Consider the following 27,056-nt stretch of genomic DNA (forward strand, 5'->3'; position numbering starts at 1 on the left):
GGTAATTCCTTGCTTTTCAACCGCGGTAAGAAAAAATCCATACCGTCCCAGCCCTAATGCCTCCCTTATACAAAATGGTTGCTAAATCTGGTTAAATATTCTCTTTCTTTGCACATATGTAGTATCATCATCTGCATTCTGCACCAGTTGATGCCTGTTCATCTTTGCATATTTCTGTTCTTTTTTTTTAGGTGGACTGTGTCAGAGGTCAATGTGTCACTTCTTCTGCAAAAGAGGGGATTGGAGAAGTTGGTGTCCAGCACCAGGAGGTGTCTCCCCCTGTGTTCTCAACAGACCTTACCAGTGGTCAGTTATAGTTTTGAGTAAATGTTGTTAACTTCAGGCAATGCATGTCATGCCTGCTAAGGGTTTGCAGCATGAAAAACGTGTGGCAATATCCGGCCATTTTTAGATGATTATTTTATGTCTTGATGGATATTTTGAGTAGAATTTTGTCTGTCAGGGATGTGAGTTGAGTATGTAATGCCTATATGTGGGTTTATGACTTAGGAAAGCCAAGCACTGAATCTCCCTGTGTTCCCTTGTACAGAGACCGAATCGAGATCAGGTTGTCGATCATCCAGAGCCGCGCCAAATGACACTGCTTGTGAGGTGAGTTTGATTTTACCTGTGTTTTGAAATTGACCAATGGTCAGAAGTATTGTGATGTTCCATGGAACACAATTTTCAGTGTTTTACTAAACGTCTTGCAGCTACGGTAGAAATGTCCTCTATTCAGTATGGATGGTCTTTTCAAACCACGGTGTCCCCCCAACGCTGGTGTTTTTCTGAGTGTGCCATACACTGGGAGTTCAATAGTGGAAGACTTAGAGTTTGAGCAAGGATGTCATTAAAAGTCCAAAGGACAGTGTCCTTGCATACCCTGAGTTTGTCTGCATTACAAACACGTGCACAGATTTTATTTTCTTCACAAAATTACTTTAGTTTCTTAGAATTTTTTTTTTTTTACTTTTCTTGCTTTACTTAAATAGATAGGTTGATTAACCTTGGTCTTTTTCCTTGCAGTTTGATGTTATGTAGTGCTGTGGCTAGGAAGAAGAGTTTAATCAATTTCCTTGCCCCTATCAGTTAGTTACCCGCTGTTTCGCTAGTGGTCTGTATTGTAGAACATTTTCTCATCCATCTTCCTACCTACAGCACTCACTGTCTTCAAACAACAGGACTATAGGTTGATTTACCCTGGAGCTGGAGTTTAACTTTTAGTGTTAAGCAAAGCCTTTGATTGGTAGAGATCCCTGTTGCCTTTTTTTTTTTTTTTTTACAGATAAAATAAGTTAAGCAGGGTAAATTTAAATTTGGCTTTGGACACAGGTTCAGAAACTAGATGTGTTGTGTTTTTCAAATGCCAGATGAAGGTTTACTTCATTATTTAGAGGATTTATCTTCCTTGCCATCATCACAAGAGTTCCAAGTAGAAGCATATCTTTCTCTTTTGTGTGTGATGAGTGACGCCCCAACAGTTAACCAAGCTAAACATAAGTCACGGGAATTGAATAGATATGCTTCACTATTATATCTCAAAAGTAACTTCTTTCCCCCTTTTCATCTCTCCTGATGGATTTGTAGAAAAGGTTGTGTGAAAGTAAAACAGCCAAATGTTTTTTTTTTTTTTTTTTTAATTCATGATATAATTTGTGTGTAAAGGTTTTATATTTATTTCATGTTTTGAAAACATTTTTTACAGTGTACAATCCATAAGCTGGTTTTTGAATTGGTGAGAATTGACAAATGCTGGATATGCCATTCACCTTTATCATCTATCAGATGGCACGGTGTAAGATGCAAACGTAAGTGTGTTATTCATCTCCTCTTAATTAATGCATTTCTCAGTATACCATAAGTAGTTTCATTTCATGCCATGGGTCAGTTCCAGACTCCCTCCTATAAAGCATAAAAACATGTTGATTGAATGTTTTATCAGTTCAGACCATTGCAGTGGAAAACACTGGAGTGGCAGATACTATGACGTACCAGGCAAGTGAGTTTGTAAGCTGAGGCACATTGCAGAGAACAGAGAGCATACCTGCAAACTAGTCGCCTTTTGGCAAAGTTTACCGTTTTGGAATCAAAATAGGTCATTTACCTGAAGCAAAGGAGGTTTTTTTTATTGGTGGCCGCATCACAAATCTATCATGCAGGGTTTCCCTATCCCTGGAGACTTTCTCCTTTGGATGTTGAACAAGTCTTTAATTCCTTTGCTATTATCATTTATATTATTAGGCTATCTATATTGTCCTATTGCTCTTTGTTGATTAGAGTTAGGCCTAAGTTAGGCTACAACCTTGAATCCTCGCAAATGTTTTGCTCTTTCATCCGGTTCTCTGCAGCTCGGCTAAATATGTCTTTCATGGACTTTATTAATTTGCGTGACTCCGAAATAAAATTACAACTTATAGATGAGTTGTTTGCAATGTTAACCCAATCGCACAATAAGCGAAACACCACTTTGTTTGAATTGTTGTATAAACAAATTTCAACAAGCCCATATTTGTGACGTTACCAATGCAAAAAGCGCAGTTCTTGGTTTGATGCGCTATGTGAACATAGGACAACGTTTGTGTTTCTTCGTCAGCATTTTTAAAGATTGGCTTAGCTGAAAAGCATAATGCACAAACGTTTCATTATGTCTAAGTGAGTATCAACACAAGCAAAATGCCCTCAAGTCCGTGGTGCGCTCAGGTCATTGCTGAAGTCATTCTGTAATTACGCTCACAAACTTCGAAGATGATGTTAAACCCTTTGAGCAGAAACTATCAAACTTGCAAATTTCTAGAATGTCTTTGTACTCAAAGTGTCTGTCCGATAAGCATTTCCAAGTGTTTTTTTTCTTCTAACTTTTTCTAACTTCGTGCCTTTCAATAAGTCACTGGGCCTATCTTTACGCATCTGAGTTGATAATAGATCGAGTGGGCTTTTCGAGTGGACTTTGAATTTAGTTCGTCTGATTGAGATGATGAATATACTGTATATAAAAGGTCATGATGAACAAAAACTTTAGGCCTAATAAATCCAGACCTAAATCAATAGATCCACCAAGCAATTGGCAATCCAAATGCTTGTAGGTGTCTCCACACCTTTCCAATTACTTTCCTTTTATTCTCACAAGCCTTATTAATTAATGTAGGATAAACATTTCAGCTATTGTTGTTCCACATTAGACCATTATGCCAGAAGTCTTTGGGCCAAGGATGCATTCTGAAACATAGCCTATATGGCCTCACACCTTGCACATTACACATTAAAAAAAGAACCAGTGTTTGGTCAGGTCAGGATACTAATGTCTCTGTTTTTACAATAACAATGTTTTATAATCAGAATCTCAAATCTCTTGATTGTTAGGACGATGCCATATATCATATTAGTTCACTTTATGCTTATGTTTAGTGGCGTTAGTGAATTTAATGTGTAGGATCACTACATACTTTAACTTTTGACTTTGAATGGGTAATATAAATGCTCTGCCACTCCAGTGAATTCTACCTTAATGGTCGAAACCGGTGTACTTTTTGTCTAAATGGAAAATTTTAGCCATCAATCAAACTGTGCATTTGTACTGAAGTTCATTTTGTTAGCATTTCTTGGTTTTGTATGTTTCATAAGCGTGAAGCTGTTTGAATTTAATTAGAAAATAAGTATGTAATTGGTCAGCATGGTAAACTGATCCATTTTTGTCTAACGCTGTGGTTTGCCTAATTTTGTCTGTGAAGAATGCTGTGGTGTGTGGCATAAAATCTGCCTCCAGAAATCCTCAGAAGACTGGGATATATCAGATGTAAGTGTACATTGACGTATAATATGCTTAATATCAATATGATGGCTTTTAGTAGTTTGTTTTTGACATCCCTCCTCCCCATGTGTATTTCTGTTATTTAAAGTATGCTGTATTTAATTAATTAATTTAATGTACTTTACAGGATGAGGTCTCATCTGGTGACGATTACATCCCAGATTCTGAATCGGATTCAGAAAGCTCAGGGACAGAGTTGAGCGTTGAGTTGCCTGAATCATCCAAAAAGTCCCATAGGCCTACCACTAATATACCTGATTTAGGCGCTACTTTTGTTGAACAAGAACAGACCATAGATATACAGGACAACTCAGAGGATATCTGTAAGAATATCCTGATGGATCTAGAAACTACTGGTGATCTCCAAAGTGACTCCGAACCAGAACCAGAAAGCTCAGAGTCATACCTGCAGAAAACAAAAGATGCGAGTAACGAAAAGGGTACTGTGGATATTCTTGGCCAAAGTAAATCCCCAACCAAATCAAGAAAATTCCTTAAAAGCCATGTCAATTATTGTTTTGTATGTGGAAAACCTCAAACAAAATTTGCACGTCATCTCGAGAGGCATGTAAATGAAAATGCTGAAATCGCACAGGCACTCCAGTTCCCCAAATCATCGAAGGACAGAAAGGTTCTTCTTGAGAAATTCCGAAACCTTGGCAACTTCAAGCATAACTCAATTGTTAAAACCACAGGGTCAGGCTGTCTTAAAGTGAAAAGGAGTTCCAAACAGAGCAGCAGCCCTGAGACGTATGATTACTGCTTGTACTGTAAGGGTATGTTATCTAGAAAAGAACTTTCTCGACATATGAAAAGATGTGCTCTAAGACCCGAGAATAATGTTGCAGAGGGACCTGAGTTCAGAGAGAGAGTCATTGGTATAGCATCTGCTCAATCTACAATGTCCCAGCCAATTTCAAGTGAACTTTGGTCACTGCTGGGCAAAATGCACAAGGATGACGTGTCCACTGCAATAAGGAATGATCATTATCTCATGCAGTTTGCCCAGTCCCTCTTTAATAAGCATGGGAGTGACAGATCAAAGCATGAGTATATAAGACAGAAAGTAAGGGAACTTGGGAGATTACTTGTGACTTTGCGCCACACAACTAGAATCCATAACATGGAAGAGGCAATAAAACCAGGCAACTTCTTTATTCTTACTAGTGCTGTCAAGAGAGTTTCAGGTTTTGATCACGAAAACAACACATTCAAAGCCCCAAGTTTGGCCCTGAAAATTGGGCATTCTCTCAGAAAAATAAGTGACCTCATCATGTGCCGTGCCCTAATGGAAGAGGACCAAGAGGTGATCGATTCCATCAGGAGGTTTCATACACTTTATGAAACAAAGTGGTCTGAATTGGTTTCCCATTCTGCCTTATCAAACCTGAGTGAGGCAAAATACAACAAGAGCACCAGGCTTCCACTGGCCAAAGACGTTCAGAAGCTACAGTTACATCTTGGTCAGCAAGTGGAATTGGCTAAGGAAAAACTAGCCGATAACCCAACAGCAGGCACTTATGCAGCACTATCAAAGGTGACCCTCTGTCAGGTCATTTTGTTTAATAGAAGGAGGGAAGGTGAAGTGGCACGGATGACTGTAAAAAATTTTGAAGATCGTGACATGTCACAATTAAACGATGACATAAGCACTGGGCTTACAGAAGTTGAGAAGAGACTTTGCAAACAATTCGCCAGAGTGGAATTGAGGGGGAAAAAAGGACGAAAGGTTGCTGTGATCCTGACTCCTGATATGACTGCTAACCTGTCACTCCTCATTAGTAAGAGGAAAGAGTGTGGAGTAACTGAAAACAACAATTACCTCTTCGCTATTCCTTGTAGTGATGGTCACTACAGAGGGCAGTTTGGTCATTATGCAGATGCTTGTGGAGCCGAAGATCCTCAAAACCTCAGATCAACTAACCTTCGCAAACAGATCGCCACAATAAGCCAAGTCATGAACTTGAAAGATAATGAACTAGACCAGCTGGCCGATTTTCTCGGCCATGACATTAGGGTGCATAGGGAGTACTATCGACTGCCACAATCAACAATTCAGCTGGCTAAGATCTCAAAGCTGCTTATTGCTATGGAGAAGGGAAGTGTGAAGGATATTCAAGGAAAATCTCTGGACGAAATTGGTGGTATGCATCATTTATATGTTGTTAAATCTACTTGGTGTATGTGTATATGGTTGGTGTAATAACATTTGATAACATTTTTACAATGTCATTTAATAGATGACATAGGCGATATGGATACAGTATCACAGCAAGTCCCTAATGTTTCCACATTGCAAGGTACTGTTAAAATTGGGTCCCAAGGCTATTGAAATTGTTGTATTCCGTGTTGCGGATTTTTTAATTGTATTGGTGAAATATTTATACATTTAGATAACAGCCTACTGTTATTTCAAACATGTATGAACTTTTTATTGCCTACCCTCCTTGCTGTGTGGTTGATACCATTGTTTTTTTTGTCTTGTTTTGTTTTTAGACAATGAAGAAATGTTGGCTTCTGGCACTTTTGGATCGCCTCACCTCTCCCAGACTGCAGCTCAAGGTATAATCTCAATGATGAACCCAAAAAAATGTAATGAGCTGGGATCTGTGGGTTCATTAGGGTATATTAAAAATGTTTTAGTCAGGAATTTTACAGTAGTATGCTGGTTGGAAACTTTGTTAGAAGCTTAACTTTTTGCTAGTATTTTGATGTGTTCTGTAGTTTGCATGATAATTTTAAAACAACAGTGAAGACTTAGCCTGTGTAAAATCTACATCATTGCCTAGTAAAATTATCACTCAAGGTATTGTTGCACAGTCACACTCTCCTGATTTCATCCGGTTCAACAACTTTGCCATGAGTATAGTTATTATAATATAGATCTGGCTGTCTGCAGTTTTACATGTATCCCCTCCATGCCCATGGTGTTTGATTGGTAGGCAGACAGGCTCTTTAAGCCCATTTATACTGTGCAATATTTTTTAGATGACCAGGGGAACGTTGCCTGTGTAACTTCTGATTCACCTCATCTCCCTGACTCAGTTACTCAAGGTATTATTATGCGGTGCCATGTCCATCACTAGGCATGCTAATGTGCAGTCGACACTTACATTATGTTTGGTTAGACATATAAAGCATAAAGAAGCTGGATGTATTTGTTTTTAACAAGCAGTGTAATGAAATGTCATTTTATTGAAAACAATCTAACTTGATTTTTAGCAGATCTTAAGTCAATTTATTACACATTTTGTCTACACAAGTTCCAGCTTGTTTGGCAATTTTGAACAGCAACATTCCTACCTGCAAGTGCATCTTGCAGGATCTTTTATCTTTTTTTTTTTATCTTCTAATCTTTTTTTAATTGTTTAGGTTGCCGTGTTTCATCTAGGCGGTGTGTGAAGAGACCATGGTCTGAGAAGGAGATACAAGCTGTGATGAAACATATGAGGCCTTTTATTGAAAACGGTGTCACTGCCACCAGTGAGCAGTGCCTGAAGTGCAAGGAAAAGGAACAACCTATCTTGGAGACCAGATCCATTCAAAACATTCGAGACTTTGTTCGCAACAGAGGCTTGGCCTTTAAAAGGCATTCAAATGCTAAACACTAAATGCACTTTTGGATAGCCTGAGCCTTTAGCTTTCTAGGCATGTTTTACATGTTGATGTCCTGTGTTCAGAAATTGTTTTGGTCACTTCATTTAGTTTGCTTGCATGCTTTTTTTTTTTTTTTTTGCTATGTGGTTAGCCTGGGCATTTTAATGTCAGAATTCACTTTTATTTTCCTTTTATTAATTTTTACAATGCTGTCCTTTTAAGGAATGGACTCTTGAGGTGACCAAATTAAATATAGTTCAGTGATTCAACAAATGTTGTGTGTTAATAATGACAAACCTAGATTATTATTTTCAACATTTTTAGCTTAAATGCAGATGAGTTAAGTTTAGTAGTCAAACATAATGAAATCTACTGATGAGCTAAATATACTTGGTGAGACCTCAGCAACTTGCGATCCTATTTGCAATCTCCACAAAACAACAAAAGAGCATACAGTAATTAGAACATAATTATAATAATGTGATTTAGGTTATCTGAGAGAATTGAGGTTGTTTCATTGTATTGAGACTAAGCCTACGTTCCACAAACAGGACTGGTTGAAGGGGAGTGGGTGAGTACATTTTCTTTTACAACTTTGACAATGTCAATCAAGACATTAAAGCATGGAGGCCTTCACGTTACTTATTAGGCTATTTAGGCTTTGTTCTCCTTTATATGTTGCTGCTTTTTATGTTCTTGTTGCATTCTATAAACCCTTACTATTAAAATTGCTAGTAAAGCCAATGAACTCTGATAGAGATCCATTTTAAGTAGGTTTTAACATATACCCTCACTTTGTGTAATTTGTGACAATATCCCAAAGTAGATAAACGTTTTTGAAGAGTGGGTTGGTAAGGATCAAGTGTAGTTAGTTTTTTTGGAGAAATGAGATTCCTTTATGCATGTTGTTAACGTGAGGTTCAGGTCACTTCTAAAGGTAGATTGTATGGGCTATGGGCCAGTAAATGTATCGTGTTTGATCAGAAAGTGAGAGAGGTGATTAAACTTCTTTCTCTGTAATGCTTTTATTGTTAAACATTTTGACCAGTGACAATGTTCAATCATTTGGAACAATAGAGTTACTCTGAAAAGGTCATGTATGATCCGGTGCAGTGGGCAGTGGCAGACCCTGATTTCAGTGTGTATGTGAAACATGATTGCAGGTTGGCAGTTGGTTCAGGACATGGAAAAACTATTTAATATAATACTAGGGAGCAAGGATGCAATGATATGTGCTGGTGGGGTTGAGTTCGTCCTAGTGGATGCAAGCACTGTTTTGTGTTATGCTCCTAGTTTATTTACAGACACTTGTAGGTAGTCCCCATCAGATAAGAGCCGTGGTGTTATCTGTAAACTTTTGTAGCTTGACAGAATTTGATTGGAGGTGCTGATGTTTTCTAGAGGAAGAAGTGTAGAATGGAGTGATTGTGCTCCTTATGAACATTATCTGCAAATTATGTCCCGATGTGATGAGTTATTTACAACTTATGTGCCAAATTGTAATGCACAACAGGTCAACAAAGAAAACAGAAATTACTCTTAATATATTCCATATTATTGTAATGGTGTGCCTCAGTCACTTTGGTCTTATAATCCATGTGTCCTTTTAAAGCAGGTTATACGTAGTGTATGTGTATGATGACATCACTGACCTTGTACACCACACTGTCCTTATAGACAGTGTTACAGAAAAGTCTTTACAAACCACCAGAAAGTCTGAAAAAGAGCCATTTTTCATATCTCAGTTGTGCAAAGAAAATCTTTTAATTTTAAGTCTTGTATAGGTTCGCAGATTTTTTTTATGATTTTTGATATGTTTTTTGTAGCTCTAGCACCACTGGAACCCGGTGTCCCCGCAGCCCTGTGCCCAGTCTGATTTGCCAAAAATGTCAAAAATTGTCCCTCTAGTCCGACAAACGGGTATGTGTGTGTGTGTGTGTGTGTGTGTGTGTGTGTGTGTGTGTGTGTGAGAGAGTGATACTTATATTATTTTACTATAGGAGTGCTGGAGAGAGAAGAGAGTGGAAGCAATAGCTCACTGACCAAAGCCAAAGTCCTTTACAGGTCCTGCACTAATGAGAGTGAGTATATAATCAAATGATTGAAGACTTCTGGTAATATAGCTCAGGTTTAATACAACATCTTCATTAACTGTCAGAAAGATGCTGTTACGAACTGCCAAGAATGTAGAGATTCTCAACAAACAAATTCAATTGCAACAACTTCAGTATTTACTGGCTGCTTAAATAACCCTGCATTACTTTAATATTTTCCTGACAGGCCTCATTGAACAGAGAGGTGGGATGCCTCTGCTTACAATGCTGCCAGATGTCTTTGAGTGGCCTATAGCAACAGATGATTGGGACACCAACTATGGTAGGGGAAGATTTCTCAGTAGGTTTTTATTCATGAGCCCAATTACATCATAGGTATATTGTCCCAATTTCTCCTTTCTAATCACCTCTACATGAATGAATTGGAGAGCGGAAGATGCCATAGCCACACTGAATAAGAAATATGGAATGCAAGTCCTAATTAGCTTTTTTATTGGTACAGATGACAAAGACTCCAGTGTGCACATAATTCATGTAGGTGTGCACAACAACAGACTACCTCTTTTCTCTTTTGCATACAAACACAAATGCATTTTCACTTTAGTTTAAAACACTTCTCCAGATAAAAAGGGGTCTATCAAGCCAAATACTTAAAATTGCATAATTGCTTTAAACAAACAGTATCCTTGTTTATTATGTTATGTTTTTAATTGGAGTAATTGATACAGTTTTATTGGGGCAGTACTACATGTGCATGAACTGGGTTTTCTATTAAGAATGAAAGGCTGATTGTCTCTAGGTTTTTTTTTTGCCAGTTTGATCAGCCAAGTCTTGGCCTCTCCTCAAGAGACTACTATGTGTGCACAGGGCCATATGAGGAGGTAAGAATAGCCTGCTAAACAAAAACAGGTGGATTTTGTCAAACTTATCCTTGTGCTTCTATCTCCCTCTTTCTTTTCCCCCTTCAGCTCTATCCTGTTAAATAGACTAGCATAGACCAGAATTAAATTTCATGCTAGTCTAACCAGTGGACAATTAGGGTCTCTAGCTGTCTGTCTCTCTCTTCAACATTCTTTTTTTCCAACAAAAAATGAAAAAAAAAGGAGTTACAGATAAAACAACCCAGGGCCTTTTATATATCTGGAGTTTTCCCTGCATAGATTGAAATTATTGCGGCATCAGTGTCAGAACAGATCACAAAAGTTAGAAGTGAAAGATAAGCCCAGTCCATTTCCTAAAATATCCTAGTCTACTCAATTAAAATAAGCTAATCAATTTGCTCATAATTTATTTTGAACAGTCTCTCTTGGACTGGAGTGTTCAGACTCAGTGGACAAAAACTATTAGTTATCATCAACTGATCATTTTTCAGGTCAGATGTATAAGTGCTATTTGCCTTTTTATGTTACAAACCTGGTTAATTTAATACAAAAAGGCAATAAAGAAAGTTACAAAGGGACAAACAGATGGAAACAAGATCTTGTCTTTTATTTCCAGTTTGAAGTTGATCAGTGATAAGTTGATCAGTGATGATTTCTAAAAGACTGAAAATCCAGAATCTGGATGCTATCATAAATGAATGATGAAAATATGCATGCTAACAAGTACTGCGTTTAGCATGTGTTTTCAATGTTTTTTTTTTTTTCAGGCCTGTGTGACATATGAGAACTTCATGACTGACTTGGCGAAGCTTATCCGAACGGACCAGGGTCTGAAGGTCAATGACACTAATATCAGGCAAGAGGTTAGCCGGGTGATGATGATGGAAAAGGAAATAGCTAATGTAAGCATGGAAAGCTTTTAAAACAACAACCACTCTGAAATCTACTGGTGTCTTATCGGAACTGAGGCACTGCAGCATTTGAATATCACCAGATGCTCAGTTATGTGTGTTGTAACTACTTAATGTTTATTTTTTAGTGAATATTATAATATGTTTTCCTTGACCTAATCTCAAAAAGGGAGAACTAAATGAATTAACTTTAAATTAATAGTTTGTTAACCTATTTGTTGTTAGCTTATTTATTGTTACCCAATTTTCTATTATTATAAAATTATTATTTATATAGCTAAATCTGGAAAATTCTTGGGAGTTACTTGAAACTTTATTTTACATTAATTAGCCAAGAAACAGTATGTTTCTTTGTTTAACTTATATGATGTGTTTTTGACCCATACTGAAACTATTTATAGAGTGGCTGCACTGCTCAACTTTGCTAAATATCTCTGCCATGTTTACCCCAATGTTGCTAGTGAAATCTTTTTTTTTTTTCATGATAGTGAGGTCATTCCTTTTTAGTTTACACAGTATGGATTACAGGCCTAGTAATTTGTGTTGGAGCTCGGATCAGACCCACACTGATTTTGAGACCTTCCTCTTGACACATTAATAATACAGTTAAATTCTCATACTCATAAAAATCATAAAAATCTGCATTTGTGCAATTTGGGTTTGGTTTAGAGGACTGTGCACAGCAATGTAATTTTCTAGATTCTCTAGAGACAATTGCATTTTCAAAAGTTTAAAAAAAAATTATATTTACAGTATAAGGGTTATGGGCTGCTGTGTGTATAAAGTGAAGGGATGGAAATAACTGGACAAAAACTGTTAAATCTCCTTCTCACATCTATGAAACACTGTCACTCTTTTTGCAATTTCATGCTCTCCTTGTCTTAACAGGCGACAGACACACCAGAGAACAGAAACAACCCAGTTCTACTTTACAACAAGATGCCTCTGGAGGCCCTCTACAACAACTTCACTGGAGTTTGATTCCAGGGTAAAAAATAAAAATAAAAAATTTAAAATACACCTAAACCTCTCATCCAACTGCTATGCTTTATAATACACTTCAATTTCTGACATGTTACCTAATATGTATGTAGCCTATAAATTGATCTTTATTGAACAATATTATTATTTGCAACGAAATTATGGATTTTCATTTTGTTCTGCAATGCTCCTATTCAGGTGTTCAATTGGACACTCTTCACTAATAAAATCATGGATACAGTTGGCTTTCCGGTTACAGACAGTGAGGAGGTTATTGTGTATGCCCCAAACTATTTTAAGAGGCTCAACCCTGTCCTTGCCAAGTACACAAAGAGGTAGTTTCATATGCAGTCTTCTGTTTATTGCTTTAAAATGTGTTATTAATGTTGCTATTGAACACTACCATACTTCTCATATTATTTTTCTAGTGTACAATATACATATGGTAGGGCATTTTCTGTATACATGGAACATATGGCCTACCACCTTTTCAAAATGTGTAGAATACACTTTGTGAGATGCTGTTTCCCAGAATAAAATGCCCTTAACTTTTTTTCTAATTGCTGCAGTCATTTCACACAGTTTAATTTAGGTCATTTGTCACACTTTAATTTAAGGTCCAATTCTAACCATTATCAAACAATTAACTGTTACTATTGCCTAATTTGCTAATTATTAATAGTTAGTAAGGTAGTTGTTACATTTGCCGGCAGCCATATCACCCTGGAGCCCAAGACCGGTTTCCACTGAAGCTAAGCAGGGCTGAGCCTGGTCAGTACCTGGATGGGAGACCTCCTGTGAAAACTAGGTTGCTGCTGGAAGAGGTGCTAGTGAGGCCAGCAGGGGGTGCTCACCCTGTGATCTGTGCGGGTCCTAGCACCCCAGTGTAGTGATGGGGACACTATACTGTCAACAAGCACCGTCCTTCGGATGAGACGTTAAACCGAGGTCCTGACCCTCTGTGGTCATTAAAAATCCCAGGATATCTTTCGAAAAGAGAAGAGGTAGGATCTCGGCATCCTGGCTAAATCCGCCCATTGGCCTCCAACCATCATGGCCTCCTAAAAATCCCCATATCTGCTGATTGGCTTCATCACTCTGTCTCCTCTCCACCAGTAAGCTGGTGTGTGGTGGGCATTCTGGCGCAATATGGCTGCCGTGCCTAGAAAAGCGCTATATAAATGTAATAAATTATTATTATTATTACTATTATTTAGGTATTGGGATTACGGATATAGAATAGGTCATGCAGAATATGTGCTTTATAAGTACTGTACTAATAAACAACAAATATGTTAATAATAAGTATGCTAATAAGCAACTATTAAATACTGAGAATTGGTCCCCATAGTAGCATATAAATGTTCAATCAAAATAAATCAGTTTAGTTGGTTTAGATAAAATTAATTAAATGTAGTATATTTAACTTAATTATGTAAATTTTCTTACATAGGACCAAGTCTGTATTACATTACTTAAGTTTAATTAATTTTCTAATGTTTACACAAGCAGTTTTTTCTTCATTATACAAATTGTATAAAATGAACAAATAAGGAAAAACTTACCAGTGGCGGCTCATGAGATTTAAAATAGAGGAGGCACACTAATTGTATTGGTCTGGAGATCCCTGCCGATTATTATTATTTTATTATTATTATTATTTGCTTAACCACTTTAAAATGGCTTTTGGTTGCTTTTAGCCAGAACACGTTAAGAAAACGACACACATATTGCAAGATAATATAACTTAACTTACCTGGTCTGTCACTTGAAGCAAACATCCATCCATTTTAAAAGTCTGTGTTAAAAGAGAGCTGTCTGTTGTGGTATTTAATTAAGAGGACTGTGCTAGCCTATATCCATCTTAGGCATGTTCTCCCTTTATTTTAATTTGTATATATACTGTTTGAATGACTGCTTGGTAAATCTGTTGGTGATCAAATATTCAATACACCTTATTAGCACTTGGTACATTATCAGCGCAGCACAAGGTGGCGAGATGGAGGCTAGCCTCCCTCGCAAGGTTTCTTTTCTCAACACTCCTCAGCGCCGAAAGTGAACACTCGATGCTGATTGGCTATTTTATTTATTTTTTTACCAATGGAGGCACAAGATCCCCCCTAGCCTACCCCTCCCCTTCTTTATCACTTAGTGGTTGTGATAACATCAGCAGATTCGGCTCATTCGCGATAGAAAAGCAGTGCTTTCTAGTGATGTGTCGTTCGTGAACGAATCGTTCTTTTTGAACAAATCTTTTAGGTGAACGAATCGTTCTCGTTCACGTAATCCACTGACTCATATTTCTCGTTCGCTGAAGTTCCTCCCTCCACAGCAGCTCGGCGCTATAAGCAGCGCATGCGCAGCTCTGTGAACCGGGTAACAACCATTTCATCCTGTCAAAGAATTACTCAACTTTGAGCCAATAGCCTTCGAGTATGAGATGTGACAGAGTATGTGGTTTGTTGAATGTAGTGAACGAATACGCCCTTCAATGAACGAGTTTCATATGAGTCTGAACTAGATCTAGAGATCTTATCGTTCGTGAACGAAATGACTGAACTGGTACCCATGTCGTTCGTGCACGAGTTGAATGATTTAGTACAGCTCGTTCGTGAATGAAATGACTGAACTGGTACCCATGTCATTCGTGCATGAGTTGAATGAACGGATACACGTCGTTTGTGAATGAAATGAACTGGTACATCGCTTATCTTGTTCATGAACGAAATGAATGAGAGTAAACCGGCTTAGTCTGCCATTTAGCATGTCAATCTCGGAAAATGCAAAGCGCAGTTATAGGTACTCTGCACATACGCTTGTTTTGATATTTAGCAACTCCACGTTTAATCCCCGATTTATGAATGTGAATATATAATATACAAACTGTCTGACCAAACAATTAAAATGCTAATTAGGAAAGAAAACCTTGTGCTTTGTTCATCTAAACGACTTAATTAGACTTTATATATTGAATGCGATTATACACACATTTTAATAAAGTCAGATCAGTTTTTGTAACAAGTGAATACGTTCATTGACTAAAGACATAACACACTCTTTTTTTTGCCACCTGCTGGCATATTTTGTGTAATATGAAGAAATGATCACTGAACAAATCAGTGAACGATTCTGAACGAATCATTTTGGTGAACGAACTGAAAATGTACGAATCTCTAGATAGAATCATAATTTTCACCACTAGTGCTTTCCAACTTCAGTAACATGTTATGCTATTACAGCAGTGAAATTGCTGAACTGTAATTGTGAATTTTATTAACATTAAATCACCCTCCTCCTATTTTCACCTCAAAAATTTTGGGTAAGCTGTGCCTCCCCTGCCTCCCCTACGAGCCACCACTGGTCATTACTGACATTAGAATAGCTATTACTTGCTGAGTGGCCACATCCTAAACACAGGCAACGCTATTCTGCATGATGGTAAGCACAAAATTCAAAAACATTAAAGAAAGTTGTATAAATGTCCAACATAACTGAACACTAAATATTTACTGGTAATACTTTATATTAATCTTAATAAGTAATAAACAAACATTATGTCATGTTTAAAAGATCATTAATTAATATATACACTACCTTTCAAAAGATTGATCAAAATACAGAAAGAAAAAAAAATATGTGTGAACTATTATTACAATTTAAAATATGATGTTCTATTGTAATATACTTTAAAATGTAATGTATTCCTTTGGTGACAAAGCTGAATTTCATTAGCCCTTACTACAAACTTCAGTGTCACATGATCTGTAAGAAATCATTAATATGCTGGCTTATTATGAATTTTGGAAACAGCTCCTTAATATTTGTTTGGAACCTGTGATACATTATGATGAATTAAAAAGTTAAAAAGAACAGTATTTATTAAAATATGAATATTTTGTAACAATGTATGTCTTTACTATCACTTTTTATAAATTTTTTATCCTTGCTGAATAAAAGTATTACATTCTTAAAAAAAATGACCCCCAACTTATGAAATTATTGTTACAAAAGAGTTCTACTTTTAAAGGAGTCATAGGATGCAATTTCAAATTTTCCTTTCTCTTTGGAGAGTTACAATCCGTCCGTGACTAGATAAGATCCCTAAAGTTGCAAAGACTAAAGTCTCAAACCCAAAGAGATATTCTTTATAAAAGTTAAAACTTGTCCACTCCCTCCTAAAACGGGACGTTTAAACACACCCCCACATGTCCACCTCATGATATGGGAAGATTTGCATAACGCTGCCCAAATGTTCACGCAAAGAAAGGTGTTACTTTGATTCTTGCTGAAGGATTATTGCTGCTGCCATGTTGTGGAGACAGATGCTGTATGTTTAGTTGTGAAAGCAAAAATAATGTGTTTTTTTAACCTTAAACGGCATAAGCACATTTCATTACACCAAATACACAAAATAATGTTCTTTCACATTCTGTGATTGTATGCGCAGGGACATTCAGAACTTCATGGTATGGCGTTTCATTATGAATCTGGTGGTTGGTTTGAGCAGGACATACAGGGAGACCAGGAAAGCGTTCAGAAAGGTAAGGAGGAAAGAAAACATTCAAACTGTCAATTACAGGCAAAATTTTATACACATTTATAATCTTGCTACCACACCTCTCAGGCTATCTATGGGACCACCTCTGAACCAGCAGTATGGAATCTATGTGAACAACAACATGGATAATGCTTTGGGGAGACTGTATGTGGAGGAAGCCTTTGCAGGAGATAGCAAAGAGATGGTGAGCTGTATGTGTACAGTTTATGCCTTTATGGGTCCTATAATGGTTCTTGAAAATGTACTTGTGTGTGTTTGTACATACTCTTGAGTCCTGTGTGATTATTTGAATTGGATCAATTTTCTCGTATGCATGAAGAGCTGAGCAGTGCAACATTTCCACCTGTCATAAAACACACTAATCTAACACTTCATTAACCACTTGACTCTCTTGGCCTCAGGCCCACCACATGTACCCGACAGCACAGTGTGTGCACAGTGCACAAATTTGGCCTCTGGAAATAGGAAAGTAATTGACACTCACTAATACATTTGTTCTAATATTGTCGAAAAGCAGACATACATTTTTACGAAACATAAGTCCATCATATCTCAATCTACAGGTATGTGTGTTTAACACTTTCTGTGAAAATGACATTTTTAACATTTTAGAATGGCAATATGAAATTTCTGCTCACAACTGATATTTATTTTCACCTCATCTTTTTCCTCGTATTTCACATATATTTCATATCATGTGCTCTTCAGTGACTTATCATTGGTAAACAATTACACTAACATTTGATAAAACTTGAAATCATTATGAAACTAAATTGAAAAGATGTTTATCTCCATTTTTGTTTATATTATGAGCTTTTTACATATATATACAATGGTTAAATTGGCTTTTGTAGGGAGGGGGAGCCCTTATACGGTGGTCATCATTAAAAATCGTGCCATAAATTGGCTTAATGTGTTTTACACCAAAGGCGCTATTTTTCCAGTATTAATGTGTAAGGTAAGGTTGAGTAGTTAACAAAGATAAATACTTGAAAAAAATTATAATTTTTTACCTTTAATGTTAACAACGAGGCAACGGACTTCACCCTCAGAAAATGTATAAAATTGAACATGTTTGAAAATATTGGTTGGCAAAGATGTAAACATCTTTTTAAACAAGAAAATTATGTTGATTTAAGAGAATCAGGGCCAATTTCTTTGGCAGTTTATGTTATATTTGATTTAATCACACCGACACGGGAGGTAATTACTCAACTCAATGCATTATTCAACAACCCAAACAACACTTTTGCAGACATGACAGTTTACACTTTAAATACATCAGATTTACTTATTCACATACTACAATTCATGCATTCATCAGCTTCCAAATAGGAGTAAATGCAGGCTCCTCTGGTTTATGCTGTCTTTGTCTACAGGCAGCATGGTCTGCTGACCTCCTTGTTATCACCCACTTCCTAACAAACAGTTGGGCTCCACAACTCTAGTGGTGGGCCCACTAACTTTACGAACATCAAAGAGGACACATTGAAAATCTTCAGCTGATTTCTCAGTGGTGAAACAATAATATTCATTGCTGAAAATCCCCTTTCACATTTAGCTGTGCTCACAGCCAGTGTATCTACTAGGGGTGGAGCGGTTCAACTTTTTCACGGTTCGGTTTGTTTCATGGTTTTAGAGTCACGGTTTCGGTACAGTTTGGTTTGTGCTATGTTTATGGAAAAACTATACTTTCTAATAAAAAAAAAGAAGAAGAATATTCTATCCAACTACAATAGAGTAAAGATAAAAACAATAAGTAGTGTTTTTCAGTTTTTTTTTAAAGTTTTTTTTTAGGCAGGTCTAGCATAAGTTTTTAGGTACAGAAATTGAATAAAGTATCGCATATTTGACTGCATAAGTTAAAGATTGTTCTTTATTCAATTTACAAAAGCTTTTCAATCAAGAGCAGTGAGTGATTTCTTTGTTGTTGCTGTTCGATTAATATCAAGACTGTCACTTTAAAGAGAATGCACTGATACAGACGATCTACGTCTAGCCGGCTATGTCTGCTGTAGGATACTTACCAAGACAGGAACCTTGACATATTTTTTGTGTGAATTAGTCCATTTAAACACTACTTCAGAGAGAGCTTAATATTTGTGCACGTTCTGAGGCAGTGGTTTGCGCGCTTCTGGTGAGCACATGCACAATTGTGCTTAATGCGCACGCAAGCTCACATCCTCTGGCTCTTAAATGTTTAAACTGACAAAATTTTAATGAGCTTAGTTTAAATACATATTAACCCTTATACGTTGTTGTGACGTTTCGTCCACTAGGGGGTAAAGTTGAGTCTTATTTTGGCCACAACTTTCTCTGTGTTTCAGCTAATGGAATGATTTTTGGTGACAAATCTTATTTAGAAATTTTTCAAAAACTTAACAATACACTGTGGACAAATTCACTACCCTTTAGTTATGTTCGTGGATGAAAACATCCACTAAATTAAACTGCTGTAAAAATGTATCAGATAAATATGTTTTTCTTTTTTTTTTTGTTGCATAAATCTATTAATCAACCTCAGTCCTGATCAAAACTACCAAATGTTTAAATTTTTTTTTAAAGATTTTAACTCTTTAATTACCACGTTCATAAATGATGTCACTGATTTGGGAACAAAAAAAAACACACAAAATGACATTTTCAATATAAAAAGTGATTGTGGACAGGATATATATTTTTTTACCTTTTATCACAGTCAAAGATTAGGCATGTCAAAGATTAGTAACAAGATTGGCTTTGATGCATTGTTAGTTTTTGTGCAGCATTAGATTTAAATTTTTCTCCCTCATTTATTGTTGGTGGCTGTTTTTGCCCCATTGACTTCCATTATTACGACATTTTTTGATTGCAAAGCCTTGACACCATATAATCATGCATTCCTGATTGTTTGTGGTTTCCCCTTTTTGTATTTTTTACAGTTGATCACTAGGTGGGACCATTAACCCTTTAGATAGGCCTGTGCAAAAAAGGCTTAGTTTCTGGCTTGTATATGGAGTTACATGGAGTATAACAGCAAATTATAGTGTATGTGTGTGTGTGTGTCTGTGAGAGAGAGAGAGAGAGAGAGAGAGAAAGAGAGAGAAAGAGAGAGTGTGAGAGAGACCTTTGTGCACTTACCTTGATGTATCTGAAAAAATCAAAATATGCACCACAGCTCTCAGAACTACATGGAGTAAACAATAAAAAAAGAAGTGTGTTTATGCACCTGCTGCCTTTTGATGTTGAAACGTACGGATGGCCTATGTGTGAAATGCTTGTCTTTTCTTGATGGTAAAGCCAGTTTAAAACCTGTAAACCTGTCTTCTTTGCATCAGATTTATGAACATAATTTATTATGAACCAAAATGCAATACCAACTTGGTATTGGTATTGCTCGCTGGAGGGGTCAAGCTGCATAATCATTTCTAAAACTTTGGCACAAGTCAAGCCCTTTCTTGTGTTGCTAGCTGCTCTTCTCACCATCAAATGACCAGCAGGATGGCAATGCATGTGTTTAAATCCACGTACTTTGCTTTTGTTTAGTCTATACTTATCACTACCATTAAAAGGCAGCAGGTGCATAAATACACTTTTGTTTACTCCATGTAGTTCTGAGAGCTGAGGTGTACAAAGGTCTCTCCCACTCTCTCTCTCTCACTCTCTCTCTTTCACAGATGCCATTTTCTTTGTTCACGATGCGGTGCGTATGAAGATGGAAAACGGCGAAATAAAGTGTATAATATTACTCATAAAATGTGTTTTGTAATATCCCATCGTTTTATAACGATATTTATTTGCTGTGTGCGCATAAACTTTTCTCAACGACATTTTCTTTCACTCCCGATGCGGAACAGACGAGGACGTCTGAAAGTAAGTTACGTTAAGTGTTTTTATCTCTTTTAAAATATGTGTTTAATAACATTATATTGATTTATAGTGATATTTATGTGCCGTTCTTTCCAAAAGAGAGATATTTTCTTTCACTCACGATGGGGAGAAGACGGTGAATTTGGTTTTATCAAAGGAAAACACCATAAGTAAGTGTTTTACGTTACCTCGTTTACATGTATTTTATAAGATGATTTTACTTATGATGATATTTAAATGCTGTGCGCGCCTAAATGAGCCAAACCGTTCCTCACAGATTTGAATGGCTAACGTATGCAGTGCAGATGCGGGTTAACGTTACTTAAAGAAGGGAGAGAGCAGAAGTAAGGATTTTACCTCATTCAAAATATGTATTGTATAACATCATATTGATTTATAGCGACACTAATATGTTGTGCACTCCTACACTTTCCTCAGAGAGATAACGTTAGATTCTTTAACTCGAAGCGGACCAGACAGGGAAAGAAAACATTGAAAGTAAGTGTTTTACTTCATTTACTGTAACGTTATGTATTTCATAAAATAATATTATTTAATAATGATATTTGTATGCTGTGCATGCCTTGATGTGTCAATATATTGGATTTGTGTGATTTTTTTTCCACACACACACACACACACACACACACACACACACACATATATATATAACGTTTTTCATTTGTATATATTTGTAAATAACTTTTCAATATACTCAAACTCTCTATACTTCATGAGTTAAATTGTTCATCATTCAAAGTGAATTTGTGCCCTCACAAGAGACACATGGGTAACATGAACTACATATCAGATATAATTTTTTTGGTATGCTTGTTCTGTCGTTTATTTAGCTGCTGTCCCATTTATGCGCATTCATTTTGATAGACAGAGCCCTGCCTCAGTGCAATGAGATCAACATGGAAGTCAGGAATCGCAACCTATTTTCCAGTAAGACGGACTACTTTTTACAACAAAATATTTACTTTTACAGTGAGTTAAATGCTTTTCTTTAAAGGGATAGTTCAAATTTCAATTATCATTTACTCATCCTTGAATTTGTCCTATGTCATACGTTTCTTTGTCAGACCACAAAAGGAGATTTAAATAAAATGTCCCAAATGTGTTTGCCCATATAATGTCAGTCTATGGCGAACAACATCAAGGTGTTAAAATAGAAGCCAAAGTATAACAGAGTGGTCTTATGTATCATGTGATGTATATTCCAAGTGTTCTGCGGGTATACAATAAGGTTTGGTGAGAAACATACTGAACTTTTTCATATTATTTAACAAACATCCTGACTTTGTTGGTCTCTGTGTGTTCATGAGACACTTTTAGTTTAGTTCACTCTGAATTGCTCACAAGTTCTGAAAAAAAATCTAAAAGATGAATAAAAATGTGACTCCAGACTGGAGCTTCGTTTGTCATGACAGTCAAAATGACTGCTGACAGATGAACGTGATCACTTCCTCTTGCAATGATTCAAAGTCAAAGTCACCTTTATTAATATAGCGCTTTAAACAAAATACATTGCGTCAAAGCAACTGAACAACATTCATTAGGAAAACAGTGTCAATAATGCAAAAATGATAGTTAAAGGCAGTTCATAATTGGATTCAGTTATGTCATCTCTGTTCAGTTAAATAGTGTCTGTGCATTTATTTGCAATCAAGTCAACAATATCGCTGTAGATGAAGTGTCCCCAACTAAGCAAGCCAGAGGCGACAGCGGCAAGGAACCGAAACTCCATCGGTGACAGAATGGAGAAAAAAACCTTGGGAGAAACCAGGCTCAGTTGGGGGGCCAGTTCTCCTCTGACCAGACGAAACCAGTAGTTCAATTCCAGGCTGCAGCAAAGTCGGATTGTGCAGAAGAATCATCTGTTTCCTGTGGTCTTGTCCTGGTGCTCCTCTGAGACAAGGTCTTTACAGGGGATCTGTATCTGGGGCTCTAGTTGTCCTGGTCTCCGCTGTCTTACAGGGATGTAGAGGTCCTTTCTAGGTGCTGATCCAGCATCTGGTCTGGATACGTACTGGATCCGGGTGACTGCAGTGACCCTCTGATCTGGACACAGACTGGATTTGGTGGCCACGGTGACCTCGGAACAAGAGAGAAACAGACAAATATTAGCGTAGATGCCATTCTTCTAATGATGTAGCAAGTACATAGGGTGTTATGGGAAGTGTTTCCGGTTCCGGTTTACCTAATTAATGCAGCCTAAAAATCCTTTAACGGATTTGGATAATAAAAGCATATTAGTATGTTATGTGTATGCCAGGTTAAAGAGATGGGTCTTTAATCTAGATTTAAACTGCAAGAGTGTGTCTGCCTCCCAAACAATGTTAGGTAGGTTATTCCAGAGTTTAGGCGCCAAATAGGAAAAGGATCTGCCGCCCGCAGTTGATTTTGATATTCTAGGTATTATCAAATTGCCTGAGTTTTGAGAACGTAGCGAACGTAGAGGATTATAATGTAAAAGGAGCTCATTCAAATACTGAGGTGCTAAACCATTCAGGGCTTTATAAGTAATAAGCAATATTTTAAAATCTATATGATGCTTGATAGGGAGCCAGTGCAGTGTTGACAGGACCGGGCTAATATGGTCATACTTCCTGGTTCTAGTAAGAACTCTTGCTGCTGCATTTTGAACTAGCTGTAGTTTGTTTACTAAGCGTGCAGAACAACCACCCAATAAAGCATTACAATAATCTAACCTTGAGGCCATAAATGCATGGATTAACATTTCTGCATTTGACATTGAGAGCATAGGCCGTAATTTAGATATATTTTTGAGATGGAAAAATGCAGTTTTACAAATGCTAGAAACGTGGCTTTCTAAGGAAAGATTGCGATCAAATAGCACACCTAGGTTCCTAACTGATGACGAAGAATTGACAGAGCAACCATCAAGTCTTAGACAGTGTTCCAGGTTATTACAAGCGGAGTTTTTAGGTCCTATAATTAACACCTCTGTTTTTTCAGAATTTAGCAGTAAGAAATTACTCGTCATCCAGTTTTTATATCGACTATGCAATCCATTAATTTTTCAAATTGGTGTGTTTCACCGGGCTGCGAAGAAATATAGAGCTGAGTATCATCAGCATAACAGTGAAAGCTAACACCATGTTTCCTGATGATATCTCCCAAGGGTAACATGTAAAGCGTGAAGAGTAGCGGCCCTAGTACTGAGCCTTGAGGTACTCCGTACTGCACTTGTGATCAATAGGATACATCTTCATTCACTGCTACGAACTGATGGCGGTCATATAAGTACGATTTAAACCATGCTAATGCACTTCCACTGATGCCAACAAAGTGTTCAAGTCTATGCAAAAGAATGTTGTGGTCAATTGTGTCAAACGCAGCACTAAGATCCAATAAAACTAATAGAGAGATACACCCACAATCAGATGATAAGAGCAGATCATTTGTAACTCTAAGGAGAGCAGTCTCAGTACTATGATACGGTCTAAATCCTGACTGGAAATCCTCACATATACCATTTTTTTCTAAGAAGGAATATAATTGTGTGGATACCACCTTTTCTAGTATCTTGGACAGAAAAGGGAGATTCGAGATTGGTCTATAATTAACTAGTTCTTTGGGGTCAAGTTGTGGTTTTTTGATGAGAGGCTTAATAACAGCCAGTTTGAAGGTTTTGGGGACATATCCTAATGACAATGAGGAATTAATAATAGTCAGAAGAAAATCTATGACTTCTGGAAGCACCTCTTTTAGGAGCTTAGATGGTATAGGGTCTAACATACATGTTGTTGGTTTAGATGATTTAACAAATTTATACAATGGTAGAGAATTAGTGGAACTGTTCCTCAGGGGGTCTATAGTGCACTGTCTGATGTGATACTGTAGCTGACGTCTGAATGGTTGCAATTTTATCTCTAATAGTATCGATTTTAGAAGTAAAGTAGTTCATAAAGTCATTACTGCTGTGGTGTTGGGAAATGTCAACACTTGTTGAGGCTTTATTTTTCGTTAATTTAGCCACTGTATTGAATAAATACCTGGGGTTATGTTTGTTTTCTTCTAAAAGAGAAGAAAAGTAAGCGGATCTAGCAGTTTTTAATGCTTTTCTGTAGGATATGTTACTTTCCCGCCAAGCAATACGAAATACCTCTAGTTTTGTTTTCCTCCAGCTGCGCTCCATTTTTCGGGCTGCTCTCTTTAGGGTGCGAGTATGCTCATTATACCATGGTGTCAAACTGTTTTCCTTAACCTTCCTTAAGCGTAAAGGAGCAACTTTATTTAAAGTGCTAGAAAAGAGAGAGTCCATAGTTTCTGTTACATCATCAAGTTGTTCTGAGGTTTTGGATATGCTAAGGAATTTGGATACATCAGGAAGATAACTTAAAAAGCAGTCTTTTGTGTTAGAAGTGATGGTTCTTCCACACTTGTAACAAGAAGTAGAATTTACAATTTTGGCTATATGAATTTTGCAAAGAACTAAATAATGATCTGAAATATCATCACTTGGCTGAATAATTTCAACACCATCAACATCAATTCCATGTGACAGTATTAAATCTAGAGTATGATTTCGACAATGAGTAGGTCCTGAAACGTGTTGTCTAACACCAATAGAGTTCAGAATGTCTATAAATGCTGATCCCAATGCATCGTTTTCATTATCAACATGGATATTAAAATCACCAACTATTAAAACTTTATCTGCAGCCAGAACTAACTCGGATGTAAAATCACCAAACTCTTTAATAAAGTCTGTATGGTGCCCTGGTGGCCTGTATACAGTAGCCAGTACAAACATAACAGGGGATTTATCATTAACATTTGTTTCTTTGGATAATGTTATATGAAGTACCATTACTTCAAACGAGTTATACTTGTAGCCTGCCCTCTGAGAAATCCTGAAAACGTTGTTATAAATTGAAGCAACACCTCCACCTTTGCCTTTTAGACGTGGCTCATGTTTATAACAGTAATCTTGGGGGGTGGACTTATTTAAAATAATGTAATCATCAGGTTTTAGCCAGGTTTCTGTCAAACAGAGTACATCTATATTATGATCAGTGATCATATTATTTACAAAAAGTGTTTTCGTAGAAAGGGATCTGATATTCAATAAGCCAAGCTTTATCATTTGTTTATCCATATTGCTTCTGTTTTTTATTTGTTGAACCTCTATTAAATAGTTAATCTTAACTTGGTTTGGACGTTTTTTGTATTTTCTAGTTCGGGGAACAGACACAGTCTCTATAGTGTGATATCTAGGTGAAAGAGTCTCTATGTGCTGAGAATTAACTGACCTCTGTGACGGGAGGCAGCTAACAGACGGTCGGTTTAGCCAGTCTGTCTGCTTCCTGACCTGGGCCCCAGTTAGTCAAGTATAAACACTAAGACTATTTGCCATATTTCTAGAGAGAAGAGTGGCGCCACCCCAGGAGGGATGAAGACCATCTCTTTTAAACAGGTCAGGTCTGCCCCCAAAAGCTCGTCCAATTGTCTATGAAACCTATGTTATTCTGTGGGCACCACTTAGACATCCAGCCATTGAGTGATGACAATCTGCTATGCATCTCATCACCACGGTAAGCAGGGAGGGGACCAGAGCATATTACAGTGTCTGACATCGTGCTTGCAAGTTCACACACCTCTTTAATGTTATTTTTAGTGATCTCCGACTGGCGAAGTCGAACATCATTAGCGCCGGCATGAATAACAATCTTACTGTATTTACGTTTAGCATTAGCCAGCACTTTTAAATTTGCCAAGATGTCAGGCGCTCTGGCTCCCGGTAAACATTTGACTATGGTGGCTGGTGTCTCTATATTCACGTTCCGTACAATAGAATCACCAATAACTAGAGCACTTTCATCAGGTTTCTCAGTGGGTGCATCACTGAGTGGGGAGAACCTGTTTAATGTTTTGATCGGAACAGAAGAGCGGTGTTTTGACCCACGACTACGCTGCCTCACCGTCACCCAGTTGCCCTGCTGCTGGGGCTCTGTTTCCGGAACCGAACAATGTACAGGAATCCCTGAGCTAGACGCATCCAAAGCCGTATCTAGAGCCCTAACATTCTTACTGTCCTCAATTAAAGTTTGGATGTGTGTCTCTAATTCTGAAATCTTCTCTGTCAGCCTAACTATTTCCCTGCATTTATCACATGTGAATTCTTCATCAGCGACAGAGATAGATAAACTGTACATGTGGCAAGAGGTGCAAGTAACAATGACGGGAGAAGCCATTACTCACCGTGCAACACCCAACAGCGACACCCGCAGGCAGGAGGGGTTGTCTGCGGGACAACCCAATTGTCTTTGGTTTAAGACAATTCTTATGCAATTCTTATGGAACAGCCATCACTTGGCTGAATAATTTCAACACCATCAACATCAATTCCATGTGACAGTATTAAATCTAGAGTATGATTTCGACAAT

The 27,056-nt window shown here is 37.2% G+C and overlaps 1 pseudogene; it reads left to right on the plus strand.

Annotated features, from left to right (window-relative positions):
- The window catches only part of LOC132155510 (neprilysin-like), a 140,634-nt pseudogene that overhangs the window by 84,882 nt on the left and 28,696 nt on the right, over positions 1-27,056 (plus strand).

The sequence above is a fragment of the Carassius carassius genome, chromosome 13 (assembly GCF_963082965.1).
Source record: "Carassius carassius chromosome 13, fCarCar2.1, whole genome shotgun sequence".
NCBI classification, from domain to species: Eukaryota; Metazoa; Chordata; class Actinopteri; order Cypriniformes; family Cyprinidae; genus Carassius; species Carassius carassius.